This window comes from Saccopteryx leptura, chromosome 4 (assembly GCF_036850995.1).
Source record: "Saccopteryx leptura isolate mSacLep1 chromosome 4, mSacLep1_pri_phased_curated, whole genome shotgun sequence".
NCBI lineage: Eukaryota > Metazoa > Chordata > Mammalia > Chiroptera > Emballonuridae > Saccopteryx > Saccopteryx leptura.
Genome location: NC_089506.1, coordinates 194,294,135 through 194,310,452, shown reverse-complemented (window position 1 = coordinate 194,310,452; position 16,318 = coordinate 194,294,135).

Sequence of the window (16,318 nt, the reverse complement as noted above, 5' to 3'; positions counted from 1 at the left end):
GTCTGCCTCACTATCTCCTCTCCTCTCACCTAAAATAAATAAATAAAGTATTGAATTCGCTAATATACCTCGTGATTGTCCAAAACAAAGACTCTAGCGGGTAATATACTCCAAACTTATTTGCTTTAGTTTTCTGGAGGATCTATTAACAAGGAAACACTGGACCAGGGTATTAATGAGTGATAATGATGCTTATTACATTTTAAAAGGTACAGAACATGAACTCTTTTAATGCAGAGGCTCTAGTATGGGGACATTCAAGGAGGGGAGCATCAGTTACTGCACAAGCTGAGTTGGCCCTACATTTCAGGTACCACAGAGAACAGTGCAGACAGTCTGGGCTCTGCCTTTAAATATCACAGGACTCAAACAAATGACTATCACTTATTAGCAAATATTATTCGTCAGGCATGGTAGGAACGCAATTTTAAAAAATCTTCACTCTAGCTCAGCCACATAGTTCTCCTTATCTTCATTTTATATATAACTATGACTCAGATTAACTTGTCCCCAAATCCCAATGCACATAAGAGACCCTGCCTAAGGTCTTCACTCTGCCATCTGGGGACTCTCTGCCACTTGACCTGCCAGGGCTGGAACAGAGCTGAGTGGAGCGTCAGGGGCACAAGCTTGCAAAGCTCAGGGAACTTTTCCACTTTTTTTCTTTCTGACTGTCCTAAATTGTTTATTAGGTAAGAATTTTACAAATGTTACTTGCATTAGCGATGACAGTGGAGCTGGAGAGTGTCGCGCCTTCTTTCAGCTGCACAGCAAGAGCACCAATACTGTGATGGGACTCGTGGCCCTGTCCAAGGCCACCGCTCTTGCAGCGTGCAGATGCCAGCCTTCACATCTGACTGTGCCCGTGGACTGGTTTGGTGATCACTGGGAGTTAGGATTCCTTCTGAGAGCCTCAGAAATGGATCAATGAGGGTAACTTCAAAGAATTTGTACGTGGAATCTTCACCAACTCAGTAAGAGCTTGGGACTTTCAGAGCCCACGATGGCATTCAGCTCACTCCTTGGCAGCAGACAGAAGGCATTGAGCACACTTTAGCTGGTTAACACCATGATAGACAGCCTTGCCTTACAAGGTCGCATCCTTGGGAACTGGGCATTTGCAGCCACCACAGCACACACAAAGCCGATAGATAGATAACATAATCTTGCTTGCCCTTATATCCCAGGCTGCGCACTTTATCGGCCAGGTGGGGTGGGGGTCCCTGTGGGCTCAGAGATCTACGCCACTGACCGCAGCGCCACGGCCCACAGAGCCACTGCCCGCAGGGCACCCTGAGAAGGAGGCGCATTGAATATATATGGAAGTCCCCGTCTCGGCTTACCTGATGGCTGTCGTCGTACAACCTTTTTTTCCCCTTTTTCCTCTTAGATGGACTCTCACAATCTTCTGTCAAAGTATACCCTGCGTGGTGCTCGGTGGTCCTCAACTTTGACTGCACAGCAGCATCACTTGAGGAGCTTTTACAAAATGCCCAGGTTTAGACTGAGCCCCACCCCAGTGAAATCACGGCATCCAGGGGTGAGAGCTCAGTGGAACTCAGAGTACAGCTCGAAGCTCTCCGGGGAGGCCAGTGTGCAGCCAGGACCAAGAACCAGTGGGGTGGCACCTGCTGGGCCTGTGGGAAGAACCTGCCTCCTTCTCAGTTCCTGTCACTCTCGACTCCCAGTTGGAGAGTGAGATCACACCTGAGATGTAGAAATTAGGCGGTTCCAACAGATCTCTATTATTTATTCTTGGAGTGAAAATATACTGCACAGAAAAATTACGGAATATTTCAAACTGAATGTGAAGCTATAAAATACCTCTAATTTTTGTGAGCAGTATATATCCCTTGCATTTCAGGGATTTCAAATCCCTCGGAAGGGACGAGAATTTTGGATTAGGACCGTCCAGGGTTCTTACCTTATTGGCTGTCCACGCTTGGGACTGACTGTATCTCTTCTGGCCTCAGTTTATTAGTAGTATTACTACCGCTGTGATTACTATTGTTATATGTATAGTAGCGACCTCCTCCACACAGGCTGGTGCGAGGAGGCAGGGAGGGGAGGATGTGCACAAACACCTGTGCGGGACTACATAGCAGGTGTTCAAGCATGACAGCTCCCGTTCTCTTCCTTCCCCCTCCCCTCTGCTCCCTATGTTTTAATTTAAAATTAATAATATTAAGAAGCATAATAATTTCATGGCTTGTCCTAAAACTAAAGCTGGTGACATTGACATGCTGTCCTCCTATTGAGACTTGGAAGTCATGGAAAAAGTGATAGTTTTTAACCATTTTTTATTGCCTCAGGCTACATTATTATTAGTAGGACCATTATGACAACCTTTGTTTAACTTGAGGAATCTGAGTCAAATGTTCATTTAAACCAGTGGGTCTCAATGCAGACAAGTACGTGTACGCAGTCTCCATTCTTAGATGCACTAATTGCTTGCCTGACTCACTAAATTCTAATTAAAACCATTCCACCAGATGATTTTATTTTATTCCTTTCAACTTGCAATTAAAGCATTTACTGGCCAACTATCTGAAAAAAATTGAATAGGTTCTGCCTGGGTGTTTGAACAAGAGAATGAGATGAAAGCCCCTGAGGTGGTGACTGGGTTGTTTGTGGTATAACAAGGTCAACCTCTTGTTGAGTGGAGATGATTTTAGGGGAAGGGCTGACTCTCCTATTGGGCATTCAGTTCAGTTAGACTACAGCTTAGTTCAAGATTTTGACCCTCTGTGCACTTATTGAATACCAGGACATGCCCAGTAGCAGGACCCTTATGTGAATCTAGAGCCACCAGTCCAGGAAGTTGTAAGTGGTGAACCAAGTCAGAGGTGGTGGCCTGGACTCTCAGAACTGTCTCAGAGTGCTCTAGTTTAGTCTTCCCTTCTTTGCTTTCATCTTCCTGACTTTGGTTGGCTTCGAGTCCCTATTCATTTTAGTGACTCCCACTTAATGACTGCAGTCAAAGCAGGCCCCCAGAGCTCTCTCAGGCTCATCCACGCCTCCCTGGCCAGCACCATCTTCTGTCCTGCTGGACACAAGAGGTTTTCCCTGAGTAGGAAACCATTGGACAGACACCACATGCTTAACTCTAGGCTAAGTATTAAATATACAGAGGTATCTACCCTTAATATAAAGATAGCCTTTACAAATTTCTAAGAAAAACTCTGAGAACCCAGTAGATAAACAAGGACTTAACTCATTATCAAATTAAAACTATAAATGGCCAAATACACTTGAAATGCAGATTAAAGAAATCATGAGACACAGCAGCCTGTCCCTTATCTGCAGTTTCACTTTCTGTGGTTACAGTTACTTGAGTAACTGCAGTACCGTATGATCCAATTAAATGAAAAATTTTAGAAATTAAAACTTTAAAGTTTTAAATTGTGTGCAGTTCTGAGCAGCGTTCAAGCCGTCCACTCTGTCCCACCCGGCATGAGAATCGTCCCTCTGTCCAGCATCTCTCCGCTGTAGAACTTGCCCACTCATTAGTCTCTTAGGAGCTGCCTTAGCCATCAGATTGACTGTCTTGGAATCGCAGTGTTTGTGTCCAAGTAAGCCCTATTTTATGTAATAATTACCCTAAAGCACAAGAGTAGTGACAGTGGCAGTTTGGAAATGCCGAAGAGCCCTGGCCATATAGCTTGGTTGGTTAGAGCATTGTCTCAGAGCACAGAGGTGTGGTTTCCATTCCCAGCCAGAGCACATACAGGAGCAGAATAACGTTCCTCTCTCTTTCTCTCTCTCTCTCTCTCTCTCTCTCTCTCTCTCTCTCTCTCTCCCCCCACCCCCAATCAATAAAATAAACATAAAAAAAGAAATGCCAAAGAGAAACCTTAAAGATGCTTTTTTTAAGTGAAAAACTATGCATATATAAGGAAAACCATAGTATAGACAGGGCTCAGTACTATTCATGGTTTCGGGCATCCCTGGGGGTCTTGGAACATATCCTCTGTGGATAAGTGGGGGCTACCATACTGGGTTTTTTGCCCACAAAATTAGCAAAGGATAATCATAATACATAATGTTTGTGAGCAAGCACATTCAAGTGTGCTAGAAAGAATAAAAACAGGTACCTGTTCCTCCCCTAGTAAGATCTGAGCCCAGTACAAGAGTATAACAGGACACCCACATGCCATGTGTCTACTTATTTAAAAGCTACAAGCAAAGCTAACAAATTGTTACACATTTTCAACCTTTCTACCTTTACAAGTACACTGTCTTAATGACTTGGATGAATTTATATGATAATTCTTGGAATTTCGGGAGTCATTTGACAGAACTTGATGATACAGGGAGAGTGAGGCCCAGGCTCCTGACCCCTGGTCCTCCCTCCGACTCTCCTAACCCCTAGCTCCATCAGCACTACGAAGGGTTTTGTACACAGTCATGTAGACACCCTGACTGCACCTCCAACGTCTTTCCAGTGTCCACACATCTCATAAACAGGAACAGGGCTATGACAGTGCAGTTGAGGCCTGCTCTTGAGAACATGGCCCCAGGGAAGAGGCTCTGAAACCCCAAAAGCAGGTGTGGCACTGTGGGCAGGCCATTCTAAGACCCAGGCACTTGAAGCATGATGTAGAAAGTCAGCAGTCATGGCTTCCAAGTGGGTTATCCTCGTGGCTCATAGGAATCCTGGACCAATATAGAAAGTGCCATGGCTCGAGAAAGGCCAAAGAGGCACCCAAGAAAGTGTGAAACCAGAAAGGGCCCTTCTCACCAAGGTCAATAGTAATAGGTGTAATTTTTCTAGGAAACAGTAGAACAGTGAGCTTCGACAAGTTTAAATGTTAATATTCTTTGACCCAGAGATCTAAAAATTAAAACTCTATACAGAAAACTGATCACAAAGTGATAATAGTATGATAATATTATTTATCATACCTCCTCAAAAACAGCCTAACTGTCTAATAATTCAGTTACTAAATCATTTATAGTGCCACCCAGATGTGGCTTATAATGTGTCAAAATAATAACTAATAATTAAACATCTAATATTAAGTAAAATATTTAAGTGAAATATTTAAAACTTAATGGCAAGTGGTTAAAAAGCAAGAAGTGAAGTTTGTATACATTGTAAATTAAACCATAGAAAAATATTAAATGTAAATATTCCAGAAGAAAATACCAATGGCTATTGATGGAGTGGGTGGCAATGAGCAAATGGATCACAGATAATTTTTTTCTTTTTATATTGGCCTTTATTTGAAAAATTTTAGGTTTAACAGCTTATTAATTTTACTCTAAAAAAAGTACAATATGGAAATACAAAATTGAAAAATGGAAAAAATACACACTGTAAGCTATTGTCATGGGGTCTAGTTTTTGGTTGGGTAGTAGGATCATAGGTGCTTATTACATTGTTAAAAATTAAAAGCCATCCCCCCCCCCCAAAGCAGGCACTATAGTATGCAGGGAGCAATGATCAAGCTGTGTCATGGGCCAGAAAAATGATTAATTCTGTAAACCTGAGGTCCAAATATACAAACAGTAAAGCCATGCTAAATTTATTAAAGTTTAAACAGGAATGCAGAGCCAAAAAGAAAAGGAAAATGAGGCTTCACTGGACTGAGGTAGTCTGTTGCAGAATCTGAGTCTTAAGCTATCCTGTTTCTGAGACAAATGACCTTAATCTTACATGGTACTGTGTTCATACATCACCTCCTTCTTGCTGGCCATGTGTCTCTGGTCAGGTTGTTTAACCTCTCTGAGCTGCTGTTTCCTCATCAGTAAAGTGTGTCAAAAATAACGTTTACTTTGTGGGGCTTTTGTGAGGCAAAATAAAAATATTCAGGTGAAGCACTTAGCAATCGATGTTCATTTTTGTCATAATTGCTGTTATTTTCATCATCATTGCTGTCATTGTCATCATCACCATCATCGTCATTTACCATCTTCATTATCATCTTTATCATTATCATTGTCAATGTCATTGTTATCATTGTTGTCATCATTACCATCGGCATCATCATCCTTATCGTCATTATCATTGTCACTGTCATCATCATCGTCATCCTCACTTGCCATCCTTATCATTTTCATTATTGTCATTGTCATCATTATCATTATTGTCATTGTTGTCATCCTTATTGCCATCGTTGTCACTGTTATCGACATTGTCATTTTATCATCATTGTCAGCATCAGGTGGAGGTTTCCAGGAGAAGGAACTAGATTTGGGGGAACGAGGGGGACAGAAGGTGCAGGAACTCAGCAAGAAGTCACCAGGATGGAGAGTTCAGGATTGGTGCTGACAGCTGCCTCCACATGTTAACCACAGAACCAATTTCCTCCACCTCTGTAAGTCCCGGTGAGGTGTGTGACTCATATTCTGTGCTCTTTCTGCCCACCCAGAATTGACAGCCCAGAGTAAATATCTTCCTGGGATAGTTAACTTGAAGGCAGCATCTTCCTAAGTTGTGGTTGCTGTGGAAACAGGTGCTCCTTGGGGACCAGGAAAACACTGTCAGAGACTTGGCTTCTCGGCTCCTGCAAAATGATTGTCCTTTTTTTTCCCCTGTGCTTATTATTCCCAAGAAACATTTGTCAAAAGATCACAGGCTGTGTGGCCCATCCTGACTCTTACCTCCGCGTTTGGCTGGAAGGAGTGTGTCTTCTGGCCTGTATCTGGGCTTTTGCAGTTGGTGCTGGTGGGCTGGGATAGAAATGGCACTGACTATTTGAGATGAATTTCCTTTACCTAGCCTTGCATTTTCTTGCATTTCCTTGAAAATTCCCTCTTATTTTTGGAGACTCCTTATATGAGCACTGCTGCCTTTGTTTTTAAAAAGGCTGGAATATGTGAGGCCACTCTCAAGAAAGAAAACTCTCAAGAAAGGAAACAATAGCTCACCGGAAAGCGCTGTCCCTCGAGGCTTGTCTTCCTTTCAGATCCAGGATTCTGTTTAGATGCTCACTGCCATTATCCTGCTTCCTCTGAGAGGGCGTTGCATCCCTTTGAATCTACTAGCATGTGAATAAGTTTTTGTATGGACACAGATAACTTTCTCTTGTTTTCCTTAGAAACAGAACAACTGAAAGAAGCTGAAGTGTTAAAAATAAAGAGCCTAACCAAATAGTGAGAAAGAGCAAAAGAGAAACAAATAACAGAGGAATACAGTCCAGAACTCCTGGACAGATGGCTGCACTTTCTAGTTCCTGGTGCTGGTCTCACTGTACAGGCTCCTTCTCAGGCCCTCCTCCCTCTCCGAACCTCCTGGTTACCTGGCCGCCTCTAGAAGCAAAGGCCAAGAAGGTAAGTTCTAACTCTGCTCTCTTCCTATCTCAAAGAGAAAGAAAACATTTTAGAGTAGAGCAGGATATGGAGAAAATATTGTGTCTACGCCATCCTGACCCAGAGATCCCTCTCTCCCTCTTCAGTATTTCTATAGAAATAGATCATCCTCATCTAGAGAAACTTATTTGGCCTGACCTGTGGTGGCGCAGTGGATAAAGCGTCAACCTGGAATGCTGAGGTCACCGGTTCAAAACCCTGGGCTTGCCTGGTCAAGGCACATACGGGAGTTGATGCTTCCTGCTCCTCCTCCCTTCTCTCTCTCTCTCTCTCTCCCCCCTCTCTATAATGAGTAAATAAAATCTTTAAAAAATAAATAAATAAATAAAGAGGAGAAACTTATTTGCTTTAAAATTAACCACATTTCCTCCATCCCTCCCTCTCTCTTCCCTTTCTTCCTTCCTTGCCCCATTTATACATATAATAAATATTAAGTTCCAGTTATGTGCAAAGTGCTTTGGTATGAGGCGTTGATTTAAAAATGTCTTTTTAATTTTAACCCCAAAGACATTTTATTGTTTGTTTCTAAAATTCTTAGGCTGAATAACTCTATACCTTGCAAATAATAACACCTCTCTATAATTTCACTCTCCCTTGCCGACTCTGCCACCTTCCACCACTCTGTACACAAATGTGTTCACGGTCTGTGTACATGTGTGTTGGTGCTTGGTCAGACACATGTGCCAGAATGTGTGTGCCTGTGTTTGAAATCCAGCTCTTTAGTCATGCTTGCTTCATGGCCACTGACCCATATACATTTTGGAGGTTGTCTTTCAGAGCTTTTACTGGATGTTAGTAGCTCTAAAGCCCACCCTCTCTCAACCCCCAGCACCCGCTGGGCCGTCCTCACCTTGCAGGGCAGGTTACTCAGTTCCTAAGTGCGTAGGAAAAGGAGCTGACCGGTTGCCAAGGACGGCGTGGCACAGCTGCTTCTCATGGTTCAAGGCGTGCGCAGAGGGAGCCCCGTCTCAGCCAAGCAATGGGGTGGAGGCAGCAGGTGGCAGCTCTGCTCCTCCACTGAAATGTCCCCAAACTAAGCTTTACGTAGGACCAACTCTTGTCTCCCACTATTCTGCCAGCTTGTTCTTTCGACAAGAAGGGGCTCTCAATGAAGCAGTTACCTGAAACCTGCCGTATTGATCTCTCTCTTTCCCAGCAGCCCACGGTGCTTCCCTGTGTCTTTGTCCAACAACGTCATAGGCACAAGCTGCCTGATTGCCGGGGGCAAAGGCCCCAGAGGGTAACGAGCAGCATTTGTGTTTATAGAATGCCTTTCTTTCAAGGATCTCTAAGGACCTTTCAGACAATTAAATGTTATTGTGGTGAACGGGGAAACTGAGGGCTAAAAAAAATGTATCTTCCTCCTCAAAGACACATGGCTGATGACTTGGAGAAGGCAGCCCCCCTCCTTTTCTCATTTTCAACCCCTTCAAAACAATGCAAATAAGGACCTGAGAAGGGAGGCCACGCCAAAATCTGGAGCTCATTTGTCTTCTTAGCACTTTGCTTTCCTTGACTTCCCTTCTGACCCCAGCAGCTCATCGTCCCCTTGCTAGGGGTCTGCGTGTGCTGACACTCCACGGGCCCTGCTCTCCTGCCAGTCCCGTGGAGGGCTGTGCTTCACAATACAGGGCAGGGGGTCATTAGAATATGTGGAGGCCAGGCTCACTGCCCCTGTACTCGGAATTGGCTCCTTCCCTGGTTTAATTCATTCGTCTTGAGAGTGTGTGCATGTTTATATGGACACATACAACATCTTCCGTGGGCCTGATCCTGCACATACAATGAGAGACAACACAGATGTGGCCTCTATCCCATCAGCTCCAGTGCTGATAACTATTGTCACCCCCTCTGCACACCGGCAGAGCCGGAGAGAAGGAGGTCCCATTTTCTCTCCTGTAAACCCAAGGACTTAATCACTACTTCCACCCACTAGGGCTGGTTAGTTCCTAAATTATAAAGAGCGTTTCTGTTTATGAAAATTATCTAATTTGGCCCTGGCCGGTTGGCTCAGCGGTAGAGCGTCAGCCTGGCGTGTAGAAGTCCCGGGTTCGATTCCCGGCCAGGGCACATAGGAGACGCGCCCATTTGCTTCTCCACCCCCCTCCTCCTTCCTCTCTGTCTCTCTCTTCCCCTCCCGCAGCCAAGGCTCCATTGGAGCAAAGATGGCCGGGGCGCTGGGGATGGCTCCTTGGCCTCTGCCCCAGGCGCTAGAGTGGCTCTGGTCGGGGCAGAGCAACGCCTCAGAGGGGCAGAGCATCGCCCCCTGGTGGGCAGAGCGTCGCCCCTGGTGGGCGTGCCGGGTGGATCCCGGTCGGGCGCATGCGGGAGTCTGTCTATCTCTCCCCGTTTCCAGCTTCAGAAAAATACAAAATAAATAAATTAATTAATTAATTAAAAAAAAAGAAAATTATCTAATTTGAGAGATGGAGGACCCATTACAATGTTGACAGATTTTCTTCCCCATAATGAAGTCAACATAATAATAATAGTATTAAGTACTGAAAAAAAAATAGTAGTTAATATTTGTATATATTGAGTAAGTAGTAAGCATCAAGCTTCATTCTAAGCACTGTGTACACATTATCTCATTTACTCCTTATATTAATTTTATGAGCCAGGAACTATTATTACCCCCTCATGTAGATGAGAAAACTGAGGTGTAAAAATGTTATAAAGTTTTCCCAATGTTTATTAAGCACCAAGTATCGAACTTGAGACTTTAAATAAACTATCATGGTTCCTTTCTGCAAATCTGAGAACTACGCAGGTTTTCATGAAGGAAGGGAGGTTTAGAAGAGTAGGGGGTGGAGCCCAAGCTGGCCCTCCCACAGTTACCACTCTGTATACCCTTGTCTTCCCTAGAGTGCCAGCCCATGAGGAATTTGTCCTTGTTTTACAGTCTAGGAGTGCCTAGCATAGTGTTGACCCTCAGTAGACATTTCATAAACACTTTTTATTAAGCTTTTAGATCCTCTTAATTAAATATTGCTATTAAATTTTGTTATCCACATTTCTAGGAGTAATTGCATGGGTAACTCATAAAAGTGAATAATCACTCGATCATGAATGCTTTCTTTTTAAGATGCCTTTATTTATTTATGTTTGAATATAGGTTTGCTATTTATGGGATTCATATCACTTCTAATAAAATAATGAGGATATGGTGTGATGGTCTGACTCAGGAGAACTTGGAAGTAAACATATCTTTCCCAGCTCAGGGTCCTGCTATTTCCAACACTCCATGGGGCTAAATGTGTCATCTCACATACTAAGGTCACAGACTGGCCATCCTGGGTGCTCTTGTCTTGTGAATGGCTTTTGTTTGACTTACCTACAGGGTAGACCTGTAAAGTGGTTTCCCTCCCTCCCTCCCTCCCTCCCTCCTTCCCTTCCTCCTTCCCTCCCTCCCATCTTTCTTTAGAATTAATTATTCTTTTTAATGTTATAAAATAAAAATAAATTCTTGCCTAGATTCCTGGCTTCTCCTGAAAAATTATATCTGGCAACATAGGCACACAATTGTACTTGGCAGTTGGCTACAGCTAATTAACAAAAGGCTCCTCTTCCGGAAGACGCCTGTGCCCTCCACATGATCTGAGACTTCACCACCCTCTGTCGTCTCTCTGACACCAAGGCTGAGTGTCACTGGCCACCAATTCTCATCTTATGCAGTGGTTTTCCTGACTCCCAGCTAGTCCCATCCAGTCCTGTCACAGACGTGGCAGCTGAAGGCGTTGGCGTTCATGAGCCCTGACCCTGGCGATATACATCCCCAGGGTGAGTAGAAGAGCAGAAAAATGTCCCTGCAGTTCATCGCATGGTCAGCCCGCCTCATCCCTGCTCTCTGACCAGGCACCGTGGAAGCAATATGAGAGGGACAGGCTCTACCCCTAGCGGTAAGCCCATGGGACTTTCCAGCTTCTCTCAAGTAACCCAGGAAGAGATGGGCAAATATTAATCCTGTAAATGAACTGCCAAGGAGCCCGGCCCCTTCATTTCAAATGTCTCAACTAAACAGACAGCCTTTCTATTAAACTCTTTACTAGTGAGTGAGTAGTTCCATCCCAAATGATTTTTTTTATCCTGAGCAGCACTGCTTTTTCTACTCTGATGTGCTTACTGATTGACATACCCCTTTCCGTGATGAAAGTAACAGTTGATGTTTTGTTTGAGACGGAAACCCCCACGCCCAGTGGCTGGTGTCACTGTGGAAGGAGCCGCAGGGTGAGATGTGAAGAGCCCGAGGGAGCTCCGTTTTGCCAGAGTAGCCACAAGTCAGCAGATCTGGTTTTAAATTGTCTCAAGACATTGACATACATTCCTGACAGAATGTTAGCAGAAATGAGCTCTTTTCATGGATGTTATGGGAGGTCGAATTAGTGTTCCCCACTGTTCCTTCTCAGAAGAGAACACCCTTTTTTCCTATGACTTCACGGTTCCTCACCCTGGAGCCTGTAGACTGTATGTCTTTACCCATCTTTCAACTCAACCACGCAATTTGGTTTGATGAGTAGAGTACAGGTAACGAGTGACAGTGTGCCAGTTCCTAGCTGAGGGCTGTGAAGTTACCAAATCCCCACCAGCCCTGTTGAGTGTCTGCCCTCTGTGAGGAGAAGACTGTGCCTCAGGTAGCTGTTGCCCCTTAAACTTGGGTTTTGGAATGAAAACACAGGGAATAGACCTGGATCCAACTTAGCCTGGCTGAGCCCGGCTGGGATGGGCCGAACCACAGCCAAACTTCAGCCCAAGCTGGAAACCCGTATTTGTTGCCGCAAGCCACTGAGATTTGGTTGTCATACAACAGTCACACGGGAAAAAAAACAAACCAGCAAACAAATGAAAAACTGACTAATATAGCTAGTAAATGGGAGGCAAAAAAGAATTACTTGTTCTAGTTTGTCAATTACTGAGAATTTTGATTATGCCTTAAGATATGTCACCATGATTTTATCTGTTTTCTCTGCAAATGCACTTTCACTGAGATTTTTGTTTGCTTTGCCATTCTCAGGAAGCTTCTGCGATGCATGGAAGCTCCATTGCACCACCCACCAGCCTGACATTGATGCACAGCTTCTGTAATAAGTGAGGGTATCTGCCTGAAAAGGGTAATGTAATGGGAACCACAAGTTTACCAGATATAGTGAAGAAAGGAGCGTGGCATAAAAATAAATAAATAAATAAATAAATGTACATGGAATAGGCATTCTGTAATCTGTCAAGACCTAAGATAAGCACTTTATTTTTCTAACTAAAAACCCTAGGTGTTTCAATCTACTTAACTCCACCAGCTTCCACTTTTCCAGCCTACCTAACTAATCAGCTTCTGTTATCTTGATTCCGTGGGCAGCTTCTGAGAACTGGTCCCATTGGCCCTCTTATCTGTTCATTTACAGTCATCTTGTTGGGGTCACAGATAAGTACCCAACTCATTAGGCGCTGACCCCTACTGGAGTAATCATCATAAACCACCATGAGCTCTTCCCAGTTCAATTGATGTGTAAACTACTTAAGGACAAGATCAAATGAACAGGAAAGATTTCCTGGTTTAGTTTAATTGCTTCTCAGGTGGCCTCTCATTTACCAAAGCTCTGCTATAAGGAAGAACCAGAACTACCCTAGTGAAACTAATATATAAGACCCAAGTACTTTGGGGAATACAGCTTGATTCCACAGATCCCCGGGAACTTGACTACCAGACTGAAAGCAAGACACTCCTGTCCACTGGGTGTGCTGGTGTTGGTCCTACTCTGCACATCTGTCATTTCAAATCACATTCTCTTTAGATTTAATAAACAGATCCTGTTGTCACAAATTCTTTGCTCTTTAAATGACAATAAAAAGAAAAAATGATGATACTTGAAACATAAGTCCAGCTGTTTCTATGGGGATGTTTTCATTGGGATGAAGTTTGACGGTATCAAAAGGTGGTTCTCTCCGGTCAGAGTGCATTCAAGAATCAACCAAGGAATGCATCAATAAGTGGAACAACAAATCATTCTCTCTCTCTCTCTCTCTCTCTCTCTCTCTCTCTCCCCCCTTCCTCTCCCTCTAAAAAATAAATTAAAAAAATTTAAACTGTAACAAAAAAAAGGTGTTTAAAATTTTTAATAAAAGTACCGCAATGTAGATGAAACAAGATTGGCAGAAATCTGATGGTTGCTGAGGCAACATGGTACTTCACTGAACTATTTTCTCTACTTTTGTATGTGTTTGAAATTTTTCATAATAAAAATGAAAGATTGTTAAGTCTGCAGTCATATCCGCTCTGATTTGCACCTACATCTCACCATGGGAGTCGCTGCATGTCTCTGCTGGGATATTTCTCTCCTGCCGAAGGTCGGCTGTCAGGGGGCCCCCTCTCCCAGAGCACAGTGGGTCCTGCTGTTCTCAAGCATTCCCTGTTCTGTCGAGAGATGGAAACAACCGGCTCTGGAGCCTCCAGGTCTGACTATCAATTCTGCTCAGGGAAGTGCACTTCTCCTTTAGGCTTCTTTGTTGTTGTCATCTTTCAATAACCTTCCCTTCTGGCCTTGGATGTGGACGGAATCAGTAGGAATGGTGCTCTGGAGGTTGTGCAGAATAAAGACTCTGGAAAGCTGCAAAATCAATCTGCTCTTACCTGGCCAGGCGCTGCCTCTGGGGAAGTTCCTGGAGCTGGGAACCTGCCCCCAGTTCTTGACCAGCCCAGACAAGAACAGGTTGCAGCTTAGGAGGTTGGGCCTCAATAACAGGAGTATGTTTGCAGCCCTTGTTAATGAGTCTAATGTAACACAGATGGGGAGAGTGGAGCCCAGTGGAACCCTAGCCTGCCAAGCTATAGCTAGCCTGCAGCCCTCACCGTGTTTGCCCAAATTACGTGAGCAGGCTTCTATATTGGATCTGATTGAGAATGGACTGGGATCATTTCCAGCCATCTCTGTGAGGGCCCTGATACCCTACTTGCCTATTGTTACCCCCCTCTCCAGGGACAAAAATTTAGAGTCCAGATGCTCAAACAGGGAATAGGACTCTTTAGTCTTCCTCTTGTCCTGTCCACTGAATTGGAACTCCTTGGCCTTAGGTATGAATTATTGCATCACTTTGAAAAATATACTTTGGATTTTGCCCACACTCTCAAGAGTCAGACCTACAACTAGTCCTTGTCACCCTGGCCTCACTCACGCCATGGCCCGCGTCCTAAATGCTGGCAGTCCCTCTCCCGGGGCCTTATGAGCTCAGCTGAAACTGTGCGATTTTGTAGGGGATTTTCTAGGAAAAGCACTGGTGAAAATACATTTAAAATTCAAAAACAGAAGAGTGACACCTGCAAAGTCCAAAGTTTTGACCCTAGCACAGCTCATTTTCTTCCTTGGTTTTGAGTTACTTGCTAATTTGGTTTGGATGTCCAAGTCAGGGGGTCACATTTCGACTGAAGATGTCTCCCAGACTTGATGACATAGGCTTTTCTGGGCTGCTTGGAAGCAGTGAGGCAGTCTGCCACATTAGGAAAAGCCAGGGCTTTGAATTTGGGCAGACAAGATTCCAGCTTTTTAGTATAACATTTCCTCGCTGTGTGGTCTTAAGGCTGAGGCCCTCTGTGGGCCTCAGTTCTATGTTTGTTCGTTTTATCTGAAAAATAAAAACAGTAAAACCTACTTGGCAGGGTTGCCATGAGGATCAATTATTTGTAAGACATGTAAAGTGTGTCTGGCGGATGATAGGACCTCAGTGAGTGGTGGTTGCTATTCTTCCTTCTTCCCTCCCACGTCCAGAAAGGTTCTAGGCATCCATATTAAATAGGTGAAGCAATGGGTGATCCAAAACAATGAGGGCCTCAACGCTGTCCAGAGGCCCATCGACATGAAAGAAAGAGTCCAGAGCCGAAGGGTCTCGCTCCTCCCCATCCTGGAGAGTGTCCAGGGCTATTTCATTGAGAGAAAAGAGTCTAAGCTTTTGCATACTATGGGCAGGCTTCAGGGTGTTCACAGGGCAATGTGTGTGTCTACATGCATTTTTCTGGGAAGAGAGTGCAGAGCTCCTATCAGATACTCAAATGAGTCTTTTTTCATTCATTCATTTATTCACTCCACATATACTTTTTGAGTGTTTAAGATGATCTATGTGTATGTAGAAAGCCCAGCAGTGAATTAAACAAACAACCTCCCCCACTCCACTGCCTTTATGGAGTTTAACTTCCAGTGAATCTGAAAATTCCTAAGAATCACTGATCAAAGCAATCCAAGGAGCCAAGGAATGCAGTTTAAATTTTCCAGTAGCTCCCTTTTGGTTGCATTGAATTATAGACTCTAAACATCTGTCCTGCTGGGTCAAACATGCTTTTGCAGCCATATATATTTGACACCATGGACACTAAGGGAGAAGGTCAATGAAATTTCCGTGATTAGGTTCAAAGCCAGCAAATTTCCTCTGATGACCTCGCTGCGAAACTACAGAAATAAAAGGAATCTATTAAATGATGCAGTAAAGTAAAAAGAACCAATAGAACAAACAATAAACTCTGATATTCTGGCATTGGAAGGACCTGCGTTCCAATCTTCAGCTAGCTAACTGTACAAGATTGGACAAGATACCCAAATTTTTGAGAAGTATTATACTGAATTAAAGATACATATCTTGCAGGGTTGTCATGAGTTTTAAATGTCATGACTGGCACTCAGTAAATGTTAGTTTTCTATGTCTAAGACAATAGTTCTTATAAATTTGGGACCGTGGATCTGTAAACATAAATCACAACACACACACACATACACACCACACGTGCACATATACATTTTTGGTACTGACACATTTAAAATTTTTTTCCAAGGGATTTACACAACAAATAAGCTGCAATAAAACCACACACACAGGCCCTGGCCGGTTGGCTCAGGGGTAGAGGGTCAGCCTGGCGTGTGGAAGTCCCAGGTTCGATTCCTGGTCAGGGCACACAGGAGAAGCGCCCATCAGCTTCTCCACTCTTCTTTCTCTCCTTTCTATCTCTCTTTTCCCCTCCTACAGCCAA